Source organism: Dryobates pubescens, chromosome 1, assembly GCF_014839835.1.
Source record: "Dryobates pubescens isolate bDryPub1 chromosome 1, bDryPub1.pri, whole genome shotgun sequence".
Classification (NCBI taxonomy): domain Eukaryota; kingdom Metazoa; phylum Chordata; class Aves; order Piciformes; family Picidae; genus Dryobates; species Dryobates pubescens.
Window position 1 is genome coordinate 42,065,716 of NC_071612.1, and position 13,314 is coordinate 42,079,029.

Genomic DNA, 13,314 nt, shown 5'->3' on the forward strand with positions numbered 1-13,314 from the left:
AGAAAGGTTCTGCCACCATACTGTGTGGTCTGCAGTGTACCCTCTCTTCTGTGTGAGGTGGGGCAATACCCAAACCTTCAAGCAGGTCAAGTCCCCCAGACTGCTGGCACGCGATGGAGGGCAGGGGTGGCCAGGGCACTCTCATTACAGCCACTCATCAGAGGCTAATCCAATCATCCCACTAATGAAATCAGGCTGTGCTGCTAATCAAATCACCCTGCAGCCACCAGCATCACTTCACAGACCTGCTGCTCTCACCAAAGGTTGGTCATGCTGGTGGGTAATCTCATACAGTCACAGAACAAAATCGTAGAGTCGTTTTGGTTGGAAAAGACCTTTGAGATCATTGAGTCCAACCATTACCTAACTCTACCAAGTCTGGTACTAAACTATGTCCCTAAACACCACATCACTTGTGACTTTTAAACAGCTTGGATGGGATTTAACAACCTCCCTGGGGAGCCTGTTCCATTTCTTGAGAACCCTTTCAGTGAATAATTTCTTTTGCTGAGAGCCTCCCAAACCCACTCACACTGTTGGGGACAGGCAGCAGGTCCACTGTCAGCCACTCCAGCATGACTCCTGCCAGCAGCAGCTGCTGCCCAGGAGAAGGGAGGGAGGAGAGAACAGGATGGCTGATATTAAGACACTGATTACTGGTTTTCCACTTTGCCAGTTTTGCTGGGGAGCCAGTGTCTGCTGGCTTTAGGATGCTGTTGCTCACGGGTAGCTCATGTGAATTGTCAGACAGGTGTCTCACAGCACTGGTGCTTGCCTCTCAGGGAGTTATTCTCAAGTGTTCTCAGAGCTGGGATATTAATCAAAAAGTGAAAGGGCACTCATTTCCTTATTAAATGGTTCACTTCTGATACAACTCATACCGGGAGTGAGGTCTACCTTTAACTGTAGTTTGTTGGGTTTGGTTTTGTTTTGTTTTTCAGACAACTTGGAACTGAAAGAAATGAAGGAGACAGCCATATCAGTATTGTTTGTGTGAAACCTATTCATAGCAAAGGCTTTAGCATTCTGCAAGCTAGCAAGCTTCTCCAAAGGTCTGCTAGTTAATTGGTGCGTTGTTTAAGGGAAGGTTTTAATGGTGCAGGAGGCATAAGCCTTTGTAAATAATATTATCTTAAATGCAGAAAGCCTTATCATGCACTCCTTGCTCAGGCAAATCTCCTCTTGAGATCATCTGGAGTTTCGTCTGAGTATGGAGTACAGAATCAAATCCATAATGAGCCAACTGCTTAATCGAATGGCACAGAAAAACACATTCAGGCAGCTTTCAGTGACATCTGCCAGACACCAGTACTACAGCAATCTCACTAGAGGGAGCAATTTATTCTGAAATATTAGTCAATATTAGCTCAGCACTTAGCTGGGCCACCAGTGGGTCAAAATTCAGAAGATTTTTCTGAAGCAAATACACATTTTAAGATAAAAAGACAAACAAGGGGAATAAAGAAATGAAAAGATAGTGTTAGTCAAAAATCCTAACTTCTGGAACAATGAGGTGTAAACAGAAAAAAGGAATCTATGCCACATATGGAGATGATTTTTCATATTGCTTTTCCTGCTGAAAGATCTACAGTAGAGTTTTTGTCCCTGTTTCTAGTAGAGATTCCTGTTTTCAGAGATTAGAGATCATTTTGGTTGGCCCTTGATGTGACATTCTGCTTTTATTTTAAAACATGGTTGAGCTATTCTCTTTTTTATCATAGTCTGTAAAAGGAAATACATTCCCAGATGCATTGAGAGTTTTAGAAGCGTTGCTAGCACTCAGGCTCTGTCAACATTTCCATCTTAAATCATTATTTAATGTTGAGTCATAAACACCTCTCTGTAAACATTTATCTAGTGCCTGACAAGGTCTCCCCTCAAAAGGAGTGGGGGTGGTGCTGCTCAAAAAAAGAAAAAAAAAAGCACCACATGATTTTAAAATATTTTTAATGATATCTTTAAAAGCTGTGTTCTAAATCTGTCATGGTTCAATACTGTCCTTATTCAGAGTCTATATCGGGGTAAGTTTGTTCTGGACTTGTACAGTGCCTGGCACAGTGAGGTTCTCAGAGCCCCAAGGCACTGCAGTGAAAGCAAATAATACAGATTTAATACTGACTGTGTTTATGCAGCCTGACCCCAAGTACCGCTTAGCTCCTGGGTCCTGCTGTCTGCTTTAGCTGTGTCTTGACTCTGTGTTGGGATGAAATGTGGGAATGTAATCCTTCTGTTCTGTCCCCTGCCTGGTCTGGAGGGAGGAAAAGGGGTTCTGTGAGCTAGGAGGGAACCAGAGTGACCTCCACAAGGTGCAGCAGTATCAAGCACCCCTGTCCCACAGGAAAGACACAGCCACCAGGAATTAATTCCTCCTCACAAAGCCAAAGTGATCAGCTTTGTGCATCTCTGTGAGTTCAGAAAATACCTCTTTGTTCCACGTGCTCAGCGAAGACTCACTGGATGCAAAATGACCAAATCTGTTTGCTTCAGTGAGTTTTGGATGCAGCATTTAAAAGCCCTGGCCTGCTAAATGGAGCCTTCTCTCTATGGTGCACCAACTGTGCAATAACATTTGCAGGACAGGGACTGAAAAGGTCTGCAGGTTAGTAAACAAGAAAATATCCCTACTCCCCACAATCTGTATTAGACCAAAGTTATTGTTGTTAGAAGAAATCACAGGTATGTTTGGTGACAGTGTTGGCTCTATGCTTTATACAAATAAAAATCAGCTTTTGCTTTCCAAACCTGATGTGCACAGAGGAGAGGCTGGATGGAGGTGTGCGATCTGCACTACCCCAGGCTCTGGCTGCATGCTGGTACAACAAGCACAGTGTTATGCTTAAGGAAGCCATGCTTGGGATACAGCAGGATCCGCCTAGATCTAAGAGCCATTTATCACAGACACTGCAGCAGAGCCCAAGGAAGGGAAGAAGAAAAGAGGGGCTGTGCAATCTTTATCTCTATCACAGCTTGGAAGTGCAGCCTCTCTTTTACTGCCACTGGCATTTCACTGTCAAGAAAAATCAAATCTCAATTTTCACTGGAAGATTTTAAGAGAGTGGCCAGCACAAGTGAGTGCAGATCTAAAGCTACTCCCAAAAGTGACTGAATAGTGGGAGAAAATAACTTTCTGTAGTTTTAATCTCTGCTAATCCACCAGGGTTTTTATTTTTGTTTCCAGACTGAGATTTTCTGGTAATACTTTATATCAAAAAATGAGGTCCTGGTTTATTCTACTTGCCTTACTCTACAGGTGAAGCAAGATTTAGTGGATGTGGTGAGAGGCAAGAAGGAAGCAAAATCTGACAGACAGACAGAATGTTACTAATAACCAGTTCATACAGAAAGTCTTTTTGTTACCATTGATGTAACTCCTTTGCTGAGCTAGTGGGGGAAAATGCGTTTGGTTCTTTCGGCAGGGGAATTAAGCACAAGACTAACTTCAGCAAGATGAATAGCATCACTGAGTGAGTTCCTGTGTGTATACTCAGTGTTAGAAATCATAAAATATTTACAGCTTCCTTTAATTGCTGAGGTATCTCCCACTGCCCAGAGAAAATTCCCAGAAAGAAAACAATGAATACTAGAGGATATTTTTTAAAAATAAATTAATTAAATGAACCCGAGTACAAATTCCTTGATGCACTTCCCCTCCATCTTAAGATCATTTCTGGTGGCATACCCACTGTATATATCTATATAAATATCTCTGTTCTCTTAAAATTATTGCAGCAATCATCTTTATCACATTAGATCAAATAGTACTGATGTAACTGAATGGTGAGCAGGACACAAGAGAATATCTTGTGTCTAAAAATTCCTTTAGCAGCTTAGCTCAGCTGGGGCAGCAGCAGCAGCCTGGATTCTGAATTGCTTGATTTCCATTAGTGACAACCCCAAGTGGCCTAAGCCCCCTTTTAAACAACTTATGTATGTAACCTTCCCATCATTCTTTAATATTTAGTAAATCTATAATATTTAGTTGTCCATCTCATAAGAAACTTTTTTTATGAACCAAGGCTGCTTTGGCCTAGCAATGGTGTTAACAGGACAAAGTTAGCCCTTAACATAAATTCATGACTTTATTTGTTTCCCATTAAAATGTGCCACAAATTTAATGGAGATTGAAAATCTTACCCTGACAGACAGCCTAGAACTACTTCAGAGGGTTCAGTATTTCTGTTATTTTAAAATGCTTGGTGTCACATATAAACCCAAAAATGTTATGTGTTTAAAAACAAAAATAACAACAAAAAGGATAGAGCTGTTGGGCTTTTTATAATCCTAAATTTAACCCCAAATTCCTCCCTTCCCCACATACACGGGGGGTGTGTGTGTGTGTGTGTTAAACTTTTGTATTCGCCAAACTACACCAAATTCACACAACCAGAGTGCTGTCCAAAGCCCACAAAGGCATCCAGTAATCAAATCTTTGGAGGAAAGTGGGTTCATCTACTTTTCCTACAGGAAAAACTCATGCTTTGCAAAAACCCCTTTGCCCTTTGCCATGTGAATTAGCAGTGCACTGCTGTTAATCTAAGTGGATTAAAAAAGGGTAAAGACTCCTGGTCCATGAAAGCCTGCTCCGCAGACAGATTTTGTACAAATGTAACTGTGTCTGTTGTGTGGGAGACCCGGAGGGGGAAGCACAAAGGGGGGTCTTTTAACTGCATCCACAGCTCCTGGTATCAATTCACTTACAGTGGCAGGAAGGTGCTTGCAATTCATTCCTTTTCCTGTTGAGGAATAATGATAGCAGCACGGGGTCTTTATATTGGTATAATGGCAGTCACAACCTGGGGGAGAGGAGAAAGGTTCTGCTGCTGCTCTTATGCCCGACTGGTTGAAGCAACATGGCTCCTGTGTGCAGAGCTGACCGAAATAATGTGTTTCCCAAGAAAGACCACAGGGTCGTTCTGCAATTATAAAGCACTGGGCTTAAGAATTTTGCTTGGGAGCATATCTAAGAACTTGGCATGCTGACTAGATAAATGTTTAAAAATAAGTCTAGTGCCCAAGCTGACAAGCTTGTGCCTTTTTGATTCCATTCATCTGAAGAAGAAAATGGATTTATCTGAAAGTCTGTTTCATGTGACTGAGGTTCTCACCAGAGACATAAAGTTCACTTGCCATTTTCCTTACTCACCTGAATATTTTTGGTATCTGAAGGCAAAGAAGATAAAGAGGGTTGTACTCTATTCATCAGCATTCTCTTTGTTCTCAATCTACTTCTGTTCCTTCTATCCCTCCTCCAAACACACCTTCCTTGCCAAATCTTTAAGGGGGAAAAAAATAATCGCTGCAATATTCTTTTGGGGACTCCAGCACTTACTGGTACAAGAAGTAATACTTGTGTCTGATTTGTTTTGTTGGTATCTGAATGGGAGCCAAATAAAAAAAAAAAAAAGGAGAAAAAAAACACATAAAAATGGAATTTTATAAATAACAGATGTGAGCTTTTGTGTGTGTGTGAAATGTTTGAGTTTTAAAATGTTCAACATTTTTAAAGAAAAAAAAACAAAACACCCAACAATCGAAGTCTGCTTGCTTATTCTGCTTTTCCTCTTCTATTCCTTTTGTTCCTGTCTCTATTTTCCTGAGGGTAGAGGGCAAATAAAATTTTCCTAGTGAAAACAAAAAGGAAAAGTACTGTCTTTGTTTTTAGCATGGCAAAGTGAGCACAGAGAGGCTAAAGTCAAGAAGTTTTCACAAAACTGGGCTACCTCAGAAGGTGACACTTTTCAAGTACTCACCATTACAAGGTACAAATCCCACTGGCATTATTTGCCTGTAGCATGCATCAGTTATTTCTAGTGGACAAAACAGAGTTTGAAGAAAAGATTAAGCAGGAAATTGTACTGTCTGATGTTCCCTTAGAGCCAACACTTCAGACAGCCTCCTGCTCTGCCACATGAGGATATGTATGGCATTCTTTACAAGCCTCCTCAAAATCCAGCTCCTCACATCTCCCTTCTCTAGCCATTCTAACAGGTAATAATCTCCAGGCAGAGGTATAAAACTGCTCATTTATAGCTATAAACTACTAACTGCCAATACTGACTTATGATAGAGCCAGTGTGTGCCCTCAGCTCTCCATCTGGGGCCCTGGTGCAGTTCCATGCCAGGCATGGGGAGTACTGCACAGTAAGGTCCTGACCCAGTGTGGGCTAGGGACATTGGCAAGACATGTAAATGAACTATGCAAGCCTAAAGTGCTGCTGTGGTGCACTTAGGCACCATCCTGGAAGCTGAAGGTTACAAACCAGAGCTGCTCTTCAACCTTCTCTCTCCACCCATGAGTAAAGATTCAGCTTGAGGCTTCTCAGCTGTGTAGCAAACCACCATTTTCCTCTCCTGGGATAAGAATACAAAGACACAGGCAGCCTGCTTTGTCAGACCGAGGGAAGAGAAAATGGAATAGGCTGGAACTGAGTTCCTGTATGCAATATCCTGGGGACAGAGGCTGTCAATGGGGACAGCACCACTTCCTTACCAGCCACAGCTGCTGCCATCTCAGCTCTGAGCCCTTCCCAGGTGGAAGCAGCAGCCACCTTAGCTTTAAATGGCGGTGGCAGCAGGGTGCAGCCACCCACGCTGAGCTGCTTTGCCCAGCATGCTCTTCACTGTATTGATGAACCACTCCTCCAATCACAACCACTGCTGTCACCTTCCTTATCCATGCTGACTGCCCACTGCTCATGCTTGCAAACTCCAGAGGAGATACAACCCATTGCGGTTCTTCCTAATGCCACCAGTGTCCTTCTGTCTGCTGCTTCTGATGGTCTCCAGCCAGACATACTCTTCTGTCTCAAGCAATGTGTAGCTCTCCATCATCTCTACAAAGAAAGCTCTCCCTAAATTTCAGTCTGCATGACTTAATTCTTTTGGCAAGTCCTGCTTTACAAAAAGTGATGATTACAGCCACCGCTTGGCCACAAAGGCTCCTTAAGATCTTCCAAGCTGCCCAAGAAGAAGCCTGCTTAGCCTGGTGGTGCCTGGGCTGGATAGCTGGGGTTCAAAACTGCAGCCTTGTGGGTCTGTTTGACAGATGACTGGGTAGTTCCAGAAAGTGCAGCAAGCAGCAGCCCCCACCTCACCATCAGCACTGCCTGTACTGCAGTGTTTTGGCTTTGTAACATATCCATGCACGTTTGCTATAGCAGCCATAGTTTGATGAGAGCTGGCAGGGGCTACAGCACATGTAAGCTTCAGAGAATTTAGTCTCTGAACTCTAACAAGTCTCTCCAGAGTATTTCCAAACTAGAATTTCACTAATTTGGCTGATTTTATTTGGGAAAGCAAAGGGCATACTCCTGACATCAGAGTAACCCTGTCAGCAAATTCACATCCCTGTTCCTAAGTGCACCCAAGCCAGAGCTTTGCAGAGGCATGGAGGTTCTTCTCCCTTTAGAAAATGAGTCAAACAACAGATTCGTTTTATTATCCATAGAAATCCAGGCTGAGCCATTTCTGCTGAATCTTTAACTAAAAGATAAATAAATCATCAGCCAAAGACAGGAATCTTTCAAGGATGATTTTAGTATGAAGGAAAGCATGGCAAAATTTAACTGCTTTAAAAGTAGGCAAAAAAGTGTCTAAAACCATCCTTTACAAAAGACAAATTTGGATTCTTATGGATGCAACACAGTGCTGTGATTTCCAGTGACAACATTTGCTACTATAGGCATCTCTGCCACACCTTTTGCCAAAGTACTTCTTCAAGGAACAGGAAAAATATTTCTCAAGTAGTGTGTTAAAAACAATCTCAGTCTTCTTAACCCATTGGTAGTCAAGCTAAACATGCTTCAGGGTGGGATCGTCCCCCAGCTGCTCAGATCCCATTATCCAAAGAGCTTTCTGTGTGCTGGCTTCTCCTCCCCTACAGAGACCAATTCAGCTGTCCCTATCCTATTCCCATCTTTCCCTTCTCAGAGCTATGGATAGGGAGCTTTACAGTCCAGAAACCAACTGAGCTGCAGGCTTCTCTGTTTGCTTGGAGGTGCTTAAGAGAATAAAGTGTGGCATGGAGCTTTGTCATGGACCAGCATGGTCCTGCCCCTCAAGCATCTTCAAAGCAGCTGTGGCCAGGAGTGTCCTATGCATGCAGTTTCCATGCAATTCTTTTTGACAGAGATGTATAATCTACTGAATAATACGATTCCATAGGATTCACAGCTCGTTGGGGATTACCTAGATTCATTGAATTCTCACAAATTCTTGTCAAATTCTCCCAAAATCTTGACAAGGAGATCATTGGGAGGGTCAAGGACCTGGATCTGCAGCAGAAGGTGAAACTATCGTTGCCTTTTGCACAGAGGTGAGGAAGTTAAGTGACATACCCAGGGTTACAAAGGAACCAAATGGTAGAGCAGAGAAAGAAATCTGATGTCTTGACTCCTATTTGTCTCTATTTTCTACTCTTTCATTCATTGATGCCTTCAGATCTGTAGTTAACATTGGCATAATACATTTAGAAATGAATACAAATAAACGTGCTTTTTTTCTTGTGGGCAATAAAGATGAGTTGATTTTGCAGAGTTGTAAAATTCTGTTAGGTATAAAGGATTCTTTATTTTATAATAGCTGTTAGAATGTTTGTTTGTTGGATTTTCTTCGGCTGGAAACTTCAGAAGAAGCAACACTCTGAGCTAATCATTTAGCAAAGGACAAAGATGCCTTAGATTGCTGACTCGTCCTATAGTTAATGGTTCTCTCAGTCTTTTCTCTGTCAAATGTGGCAACTATGACATCAAATGTTATCTCTGCAAACACATGCCAACTCAAAATAGCACATGGTGGGGAAGGACAAAGAGTTCCTTATCCTATATTTTAGCCAAGATTATGGTCACCAGACAAATGAGGAACCTCTCACCGCAGAATGAACATTTAAAAAAATAATCTTTGGTTCAACTATGATTTCCCAAGAATTCAACAGCAAATGACCAATCCAACAAACCACTTCGCTTTCAGATTAGCCACCTTAGGGGATCACATGCTGAGTGCATAAAATATGGAATTCTTATTTTTGGGATTCCAGGGTTTGAGTTATGATATGTTATTTACAGAGGCTCACGATGGACACAAGGATGGCCACGGCTATTAGACACTTTTTTTTCCAAAGGCTTTGCAGGACTGGCAGTTCAGACAACCAGACAGTTTTGTTGATCTGCCACTGATCTGTCATGTGACCTTGAGCAAGCCTTTTCACTTTTCTCTAGCTCTGTTTCTCCTCCTACAGTTTGCCTTATCTATTTAAATGGCAGCCTTTCTGAGGAGGGAATTTCTCACCTTGTGCTAGCTAGCAGTGCTTAGCTGAATGCGAACTCGTCTTCCTTGGGATTATTGTACTGCAAAGCTAGCAAGCTTTGGCAATTAAAAGCAGTGATATGAAATACTAATCAGCTGTTTTTCCAGAGGGGATCTTAGCACAGTCAGAAGATCAGTAATGCCTCCTCCTCCAGTACTTAGCTTCTGCTGCACTTCCTATCCAGAAGCTGAAGTTGCAGGGTAGCATCACCAACACTGCCACTTTACAATCAGGCTTTTGGAGGCAAGCTTCAAAACCATGATGTGGGGTGCAGCAGCATAAAAGAGAAGTGGACAGACTGTGGCTGCTGAGCCATGCTTGGCTTAGGAGCAGGTCAAATCTGCTCCCATGCTGGGCTTTATCAAGAAGAACAAGAAGTGTTCCTAAGCTTGGTAGTAAGTGAAAGCGACCCTGAGGATGTGCCAAGGTTTTCCTTTGCCTGTGATGCTGGACCTCAGCCACCTGACCTTGCAATGCCAGGTTGGCAGCATGCATCGTCCTAGGGGCTGGGCACCACTAGTGATGGCTATCTCCAAGGAGGGTCAGGCTTACAGGCAACACAGCCCTGCTGAGTCACCCAGAGCAAAGCCACAGGCACTGCTGTGTGCAAGCCTCTTTCCCTTTAATCTGCACACCCAGCCTGAAAAGGCAGAGGACAGACAACCCAAATGGTTCATGGCCCACCAAGACCGCTGTGCCCGAGGAGGTAATTCAGGCACAGCTGAACCAGAGGCCTGCTCAGCAGCAAAGTGCTGCAGCCTGCCCTGGTTTTCCCATCGTGGATAATTGTCACTGGCCATGAGTCATAATGAAACACACGGTGAATAAGAAGAGGTACATAGGAGAGAGTCCTGAGTAATTCTGCACCACTACAGAATTTATATGCAAGACATATCCATTCAGCAGGGCATTTGTATGTGTGGCACCTGTTCCTGAACACTGGAAGAAGTATAAAATAAATACTACCCTAAGGATGGGCTCTTCTTCATGGCACACTACCCACAGACATCTCCAAGCAAGCAATCTGTACAGCCTATGAAAATGCATCCTACCAAGGCCCTCAGTCAGGGACTGTGACCTGCAAACCAACAGTGCAGGGAAACTCTATGTTCCCCCAGAGTCAACAGCACTAAACACAGGTTGGAGTAGGGAGATTTTCTGAGGCTGAAGCAGGATTTTTGGACGGAAGGAATGTTGGGCAGGGATATAACGTGTGCAGCAGCTGATGTTGACTTTGGCCAAGAGGCTTATTATCCTAACTAGGAGATGTTTGTAAATATGCCCAGAAATATCTAATATATTTTACAAGCTAGGCGCAAGCTGTCAGGCTGCAGCACATCCACAGCACAGACATTTCCTCAACATTATTCCTATAAATTAGACAAATGCCCAGTCTATTTAAGGCAGCAGTTCACTTCACAGAGCAGGATTGCTTAAGAGAGGTCCCAGAAGAAATGCGCCTGCCTACCCCACTGGCATGATTTGGGGAGCTTAGGCTTTCTCCCAAAGGCTTGTTTGGCACACGCTCACCCGTCCTGGCATCATCCTTCTCCCAGCCAAGCACACACCTCCCCCCTCTGTCTGTAAGCTGGGGAGAGTCTGCACAGGGGAGGGCAGGCTGTGCCTTTCTCTCTCACACACGGCAAATCCCAGAGCTTTCTGCCTGGAATCCCCCTGAGTCAGCAAACAGCTGGGATTCTCTCCCAGTCAGGAGGCAGCCCTCAGTAGAACATCTGGCTCTGGTCTCTATCTTGTCTGCTGCTCCTTCACACATCTACTTCCTTAAAAAGAGCTTACGGGGGGAGAGCTGGAGGGGACACAGGCTCCAGGTTCTTTTGGCTACTTTAAAAGGACCACTTCGTTGTAGTGTCAAACAAAAGTTATGTATTTCCTACCAAAAATATAACACTTAAATAAGGGAGACAATTACATGTAGTTACATTTGTCTATTGTCATTCAGCTCCAATATCTTTGGAATGACTGGGAGGTGTGCACTGCTTGTCTTCAATTTGAGAGCCCAGGGTGCTGAAGAGGAGGGGTCTGCACATTAAGGGCTGAGAAAAACCTTTGTGTGGTTGGGGGAATTGTATAAAACATTGAGCAGAGACCCTGGGGGAATTGTATTAAACACTGAGCAGAGATCTCAGTCCACTCAGCCTCCCAGATGCAACTCTTGCTTTGCAAATTGCCCCAGAAAAAGCTAGTGGCATTTTTTTCAGAGGCTTGTATTGCTTAGTGCAGATAACAGTGGCCAAGTGTCTTCCCCAGCAGTTTCCAAATAAGCACAAGTCAAATAAGAGAGGAGAAGAACAAAGGATGCTGCTGGGGGGCAATAGATTTGAGGGGAAAAATTGTGATTTTGTGGTCAGTCAAATATGGAATGTGCTGATGGTTCCTTAAGATTTTCTAATGGAAAAATAATAAGCTGCAAATAGTTAAATCAGAGTCTCTATTTCTGAGCAAACATCTTAAATTACACATAAAAATCTCTTAAACACTTCAGCTTAAGGGAGGCCCTGTCTAGCTCTAGATCCTTTGCCTTTTGAGGATTTCACAGCAGACCACCCACGGGGAAAATGAGAGGTTGGCATCTCTACCACCATGGCAGTTTTTCTGGATATGAGTCCCTAAAATGCTGTGCTCTTTTCCCTGGGGAGACGAAACTCAAAGGTATAACCTGGTCAGCACAATTTGACAAAGCAGGGAGGTATAAATCACCCAAGACATGACTTTCTCTAAACTATTAGGTACTCTATTTACATGTATTTGGACCAAATGTCCTGCTTCACCTCGCTGCTTACATGTAATGTAATCAGCCCACACTTGCACAAGTCCATCTACAATTTCAGACAGACATGCTATATGCTGTAGATGTCTTGGATAATGAGCAAGTTGTATTAATTAAGATAAATCTGTCCCAGCCTATTAAAGTCTTTCCTTAATGATGTTGCAGTGAGGTGGCTGCTTCATTCTGAGTCAGTTTCTCCTGTAGCTATGCTCTCCTTTTCAACTGAAGGCTTTTGTGGCACTTAGTGGAGGTGGGTTCTTTCCAGTTTATAGGCCAACAAGCCACTTTGTCTCTAGAAACTTTTATGAAGATTATGCTCTTCACCTGAATAAAAGGCCTGGAGTTGGAACTGCTAATCTTGCCTATGCAAAAAAATAAAATAAATGCATGCATTATGCCAAATAAGTGCCCCTTGCTAGGTAGAAATTAAGGAGTTAGTTTGCTGTCCATACACTGAAATGATCTTCATCACCAAGTTAGCTGAGAGTTTCACAACCACCAACATGCTTTGATCTTCACACCATATGAGAAACAATAGTTGTTTTAGTGCAGGTAAGAGCAGCTGAAAGTGGTACCTGCCTGAAAGTATGTTTGAAGCAAGCCTGCATGGCATGTGAACTGCACAGGCCTTTCCATATGCCCATCTCCTCTGGCACACACCAAGGACCTAAGGAGAATATATTGTGTTTCCCTCACTTTGTGTTTTCCTTACTTTGCATGTCTGGTTTCCTTCTCATGGCTGAATATATATTCAACATGGTTTTGACCACTTAAAGCATTATACCAAACAAGATGGCCAGGATGTGCACCTGGATATGAAGGTCTAAAACCATCCCAGATCTACCAGTTTAAACAGTCTTAGTGGCTTGAGCTTTTCCGTGTGCCTGAAACATGCACTAGCTCTGGTGTCCTGCATTTTACTGAGTTCAGCACATCATAGCCAATTTGAGACCCAGCTAGTTATGCTCAGCTTTAGGAGCTGCTGTATTGCAGGATGGGCCCAGTAACACCACCATGTAGAGGGGTCCAGGAGACATGATGTGTCTGTGCTAAAGCCATAGGGTCATTCTGCACTCAGCTGCACAATATCCAGCAACCATCTCATCCTCTTGGTGCTGGAGGCCCAAACCCCACTCAGCACCCAGCCTCACTGATGGCTCACAGAGGGAGCTGGGAGATAAGAGTGCATTTTCAGAGGAAAGAGAGTCCCATCCATAAACAC